Below are 6,082 nucleotides of genomic sequence, written 5' to 3' on the forward strand. Positions count from 1 at the left end.
ACACGCAAATGTTGCAAGACAGAACTAATCAATCACAGAGAGCCTTCACTCACTTCTGACAGTGCATTCAAACAGGGCTGATTTTCCCAAAAGTATCATAAGAAAGCATTAAAGCTTTTGTGAACGGCAGCCCTGAACAATGCTTATCAGAGGACAGAAGGACAGAGTTATTTCACAATAAACAAACTGAAATTGTAGCCTACATAGTTTGTGCAATTACAGTTATTTAAATTGAACATTGAAAGATAATATTGATCATGTTCTATTCTGTAATGTTAATAGAATAAAAACACTGTCAGAATAAAAAGGTTGCATTTTATGCATGCAACAGCCTGTCACTGGCAGTCCCTTATGAAAATGAACCATGGTTATACTAAAGTGACCATAGTTCAACTGTAGTATTTATAGATTTGAATCATGTGTAAACAAAAAACATATTTGAACAAAAATATAATCTAATAACGTACAATTAAGGCGTATTGAATGTTAAAAATGCGTTTTAAACATAAAGTTGTGTAAAGTGCTTATCATTACCCATTTTACTCTTAGTAATTTAATAATTTAATACATTTCATAATTTAAAAGTTTAGTTCAGAAGTATCGAATCGATATCGATATCGACGATACTGCCTTGAAAATTATCGGTATCGTATCGAAAACAAAATAAGTGGTATCGCCCATCCCTAGCAGTGAGTTGTTGCCCTGCCTCATATTTGTTATCAATCAGCTGTATGAAATGTCAGGTAACCCTCATAGGTGTGGGGCGGGGCAAGTGTGTTAAATGTGTTAATAATTTTAACACGTTATTTTTCACCGTAATTAATTAATCTAATTAACGCGTTAAATTACCAGCCCTAGTCTTAAGACATAAAACGTGTTTTACAGTAAGCACCGCTCGTCTCCTCTGACGCTGATTATTCGGCTTCAGTGTCTGATGTAACGCGTGCGCGCTCCCGCGAGAACATTTGCTGAACAGCGACCCCAACTCACAGTTTTCGATAGGTCACCGATTTCGGCACAACACCGGAAACAGCAGTGCGCGTTGGCCGATGTATTTGCTTGAGTTCGTTATGATTATCATTGAACACACTCATGAACTGTCGCAGTTCCCGATCGGACGTAGAAACATGTCTTCCTCGGTGGTATCATTGTTAGGGATGTGCGCGACGACTAATTTGACTGTCGTTTAAACTGAAGTTTTGTAGTCGACTAGTCTAAAAGCAAGAAACCCCCAAAAGATGGTAAGAAAAAAAAAACTGTGTGTATATAATAGCCTACATTTGAAATACTTAATCTATGAATCACACTGTCAAATCCATCAATGAATTCCGCTAAAAATAGGCCACAATTATGCCGTACACTTGCCTCGCGTTATCATCATTTAATTTTAGGCGGTCGTTAAAAGGTAAGAAAAAAAAAACTGTGTGTATATAATAGCCTACATTTGAAATACTTAATCTATGAATCACACTGTCAAATCCATCAATGAATTCCGCTAAAAATAGGCCACAATTATGCCGTACACTTGCCTCGCGTTATCATCATTTAATTTTAGGCGGTCGTTAAAAAAAAAAAAAAAGAAGAAGAAGAGCACACGCTCAACGTCAGCCAATGCTTATCTATTAAAATCAGCTGGGGAAATGCAGAACAATGGAAAATCAATCAATTCTGCCTGACAGAATTCTTCATCTTCATATAACGTAAGCCAACATATTAAAACAAGTCAAAAACAATAGGAAATGTTATCAAGGAATAGCATTAAAACGGCTTTTAAAAATACATACTTCATCATATAGGCTATATCATCTAAAAACAAAACGAACAAAAAGAAAGACAGGACCTGAGGCAACTGAAGTCGCAGGCACGCAGAGATAACGAAAAGCAAGCCAACAGAATTTCGGGAAAGCGCCTGGACATCCCGCTCCACCACCGAAGTGGGTCTTTGTTAGAGGAATAGACGGCGCGGAAGGGATCATATGGCAAGCCAAAGTATTCATAAACGCCTGGTCGGGCGTCTGATTACACACTTGCGATTTGACAGCAAAACGCGCGTTCTCGACATGTGATTTGCCATAAAAACGCGCGTCCTTAACTTGCACTTTGGGTTCGCGAAAACGTGTGTCGGAAACTTGTGTTTTTTGTATCAAAACGCGCGTCCTCTACGTGTGATTTGCTGTAAAAATGCACGTTGTTGACGCGTGCTTTGGAGTCACCAAAATACGCTCGTTTTTGACGTACGTTTATCATAACAGAAATGGGTGTCAAATACGTGCGTTTTGAGTCGGACAAAACGCAAGCTATGAACGTGTAAACGGGTAACCCAAACAGGCAGTGCAAATGTCTGTTTGAAGTTTCCAAAAAGGCGAAAATAACGTGCTCTTTTCTTAGTGTTCTCAAAACTGCAAGTAAAAAACATGTGCTCACTTCACAGGGCTTGAGTCTGTCATGTTTTGTCCGCTATATGGGTTATTACTGTAACTGTGCGTTCACACCGCCGGCGGCGAGAGCGTCAGAATCAGAATCAGAATCAGAATCAGAATGAGTTTTATTGCCAGGTATGTTTACACATACGAGGAATTTGTTTTCATGACAGAAGTGACCGGAAGACATTCATTTTCAATGTGAGCGGGCGGCGAAAGGCGGCGAAAAGCGGCGAGGAGCGGCGCGGCGCGTCTTGGCCGGCGAGGGCGTCAAGGAGAGTTGAAATCAGTTCAACTTAATGGTAATGAACTATGACGCTGTTGGGCGGCAACCAATCGGAATGTAGAATTCCTCCGCTTGAGAGGGTCCCAGAGAACGCAGGTTGTATTGATCAAACCCTTGTGTAAATTAACCATGGTTTTACTGAGGTCCATGGTTTTACTGAGGTTACCACAAAAACAAACGCAGGTACTGTAGTAAAACCATGGTTTTGTCCATAGTAATCAATACGCCAAAAAAAAAATGGTTAGCACACTTTTACTATAAAAAACAGGGTTAATTTAAAGAAGGAAGCTGCAGCAGAAAAAATTGAAAATTACATTAAACCTTTTATTCACGGTGTCCACTACAGTAGACAGATATGTAACTCCCTCAAAATAAAATATAAATATATTGAAAAAAGTTGTTTGCATGATTTTTCGCTGGTTTAAAAAAATAAATATAAAAAAATCTTACTTTGTGATTTAATCATTCATGCATGAAAGGGTTAAGGCTACACTTTAACCAGGACTGTTTTCAATGTAGGCTGCACACAAATTAATGGTACAAATTATTGTTAATTAAATACAATAAATATATATTCAAAAAAAATTGTACATACATTTTTAAATACATTTAAAATATTGAAATGAGAACACAAAAGCCACGCCACACAAATAGCTTTTAATTGGTTTATTTCGTTAGCAAACATGTAAGTATATTGTTAAGTTCTTTCCATTAATATTTTTTTTACTTTCACATTTAAGATATATCATAAGGTTATACCCTTTTTGTGGTAAGTCTGCACAAGATCAGAACGCTTGTTTGGTATGTTTGCGGCCCCTTTAAATAAAGACCGATCGTGGAGCGTCTACAGGGCAGCCAGAGCGAATTTTGACGCTCTCGCCGCCGGTGGTCAGCGTTGTGGGTAGCGCGGCCAGAGCGATCTTTTGACGCTCTCGCCGCCGGCGGTGTGAACGCACAGTAAGGCATTGCTGCCACATACATATTATTTTTTCCTCTCAGTCATAATGACGAGATGTTATGTCTTTAAAGGTAAGAGTAATACATCATTCTAAACTGTAAAGGGTCTAGTTTTATTTGTGTGCAGTCACAATATCAACAAAACATGTGCTTTTATAAAATAAAGAAAACAAACGCTTTCTGCCGTCTCGGGCTTGAACAGGAGCGCTTCACAATGATGAACCTAAACTCAGACATGATCAAAATATAGAAAGCTTAAAATTACTACTTTAAAACGAAATAATTCAAATCGAAAATATAAACTATTTCGTTATGTAATCCCTGCATTTCTCTCTAAAGGCACATCCAATGAGAAGATGGCAAGTCATTTTTTTCATCACCATAATTGATGGATGTCTAAAATATTAAAATATGGAAAAGCCTAAAACAGGCCCGATTATGGTTTGCGTTTTATTTTATTATTCCGTACAATTAAAAAATAAAACAAACTATAATGGCATATGTAAAACTTTGTCCTATAATTGTATAGCAGCTTATATTTTCTGATTTTTATGTTGATCTGAATACCTTAAAATTTAAAGGATTTGCTGCAACGCAATTTTGTCTGATATGTGAATTATTTATTAGCCTATTTTTTTATCCATGCAGCAAATGCTTTAAAAACAGCTTTAAAATGGCTATTGCATTCCAGACGCTTTTAAAGTATTTTTCACTATAAATTTTAGGGGTAGCTTGAGTGTAAAACATTGTCATGAATTCGTTGTATTCCCATTTGTAAAATAGCCAACAAATGAATTGTTTTAGGCTAAACCGATCTCATGAAAGTGCGTATAGCACGATTTTCTGCTTCTATTTGGCGTAATATTTATATGCAGAAATTGATTTTGGCATGCAAAAGACTGATAAATCCATAATTAATGGCATGGCTGGTTCAGTCGAACGAAATACTGGACAGACCGGTCTATAATAACTGCTGAAATGTTTGCTGGGCAAATCTCAGGTCAGTCTGAGCACTCATGGTACGCACGGTGCGTACAGCCGTACACCTGCAAGCACCACTGAAGGGAACAATAGTACATCAGGCAAAAAATGCTGTTCATAAACATTGTACCCAGAAAGAGAGAGAGTATTTTTTTTACAAAAAACTTGAAAGGTCAAAATCCTAATTCAAACCTGAAGTTGACATTGTCTTTACATAAAACATCCAGATTGCTTCTCTTTGTAAAGGTTTTAAAGGATTTGCTGCAACGCAATTTTGTCTGATATGTGAATTATTTATTAGCCTATTTTTTTTATCCATGCAGCAAATGCTTTAAAAACAGCTTTAAAATGGCTATTGCATTCCAGACGCTTTTAAAGTATTTTTCACTATAAATTTTAGGGGTAGCTTGAGTGTAAAACATTGTCATGAATTCGTTGTATTCCCATTTGTAAAATAGCCAACAAATGAATTGTTTTAGGCTAAACCGATCTCATGAAAGTGCGTATAGCACGATTTTCTGCTTCTATTTGGCGTAATATTTATATGCAGAAATTGATTTTGGCATGCAAAAGACTGATAAATCCATAATTAATGGCATGGCTGGTTCAGTCGACAGAAATACTGGACAGACCGGTCTATAATAACTGCTGAAATGTTTGCTGGGCAAATCTCAGGTCAGTCTGAGCACTCATGGTACGCACGGTGCGTACAGCCGTACACCTGCAAGCACCACTGAAGGGAACAATAGTACATCAGGCAAAAAATGCTGTTCATAAACATTGTACCCAGAAAGAGAGAGAGTATTTTTTTTACAAAAAACTTGAAAGGTCAAAATCCTAATTCAAACCTGAAGTTGACATTGTCTTTACATAAAACATCCAGATTGCTTCTCTTTGTAAAGGTTTTTTTGTCAATCAATATCAATCAATATCTCCACCACATTTAAGTTGTTCTATTATCGTGGTTACAATCAATAAAATGTCCGGCGATTGAAGAAGTAACATAATATTTTCGAATAGATGATTTATGTTCACTTACTCTTTTTCTTAGTGACCTTGATGTCTTTTCAACATGCATCAATGGACAGGAGCACTGAAGTAAATAAATATTATTCTTAGTAGAACATGTAATGCGAGATTTAATCTGATAACACTTTTTTTAGACTCAAGCCCTGTGAAGTGAGCACATGTTTTTTACTTGCAGTTTTGAGAACACTAAGGAAAGAGCACGTTCTTTTCGCCTGTTTGGAAACTTCAAACAGACATTTGCACTACCTGTTTGGGTTACCTGTTTACACGTTCATAACGTGCGTTTTGTCCGACTCAAAACGCACCTATTTGACGCCCATTTCTGTTATGATAAACGCATGTCAAAAACACGCGTTTTTTGGTGACTCCAAAGTTTTTGCAGCAAATCACACTTAGAGGACACGCGTTT

The sequence above is a fragment of the Sinocyclocheilus grahami genome, unplaced genomic scaffold, assembly GCF_001515645.1.
Source record: "Sinocyclocheilus grahami isolate Dianchi unplaced genomic scaffold, SAMN03320097.WGS_v1.1 scaffold1421.1, whole genome shotgun sequence".
Lineage (NCBI taxonomy): Eukaryota > Metazoa > Chordata > Actinopteri > Cypriniformes > Cyprinidae > Sinocyclocheilus > Sinocyclocheilus grahami.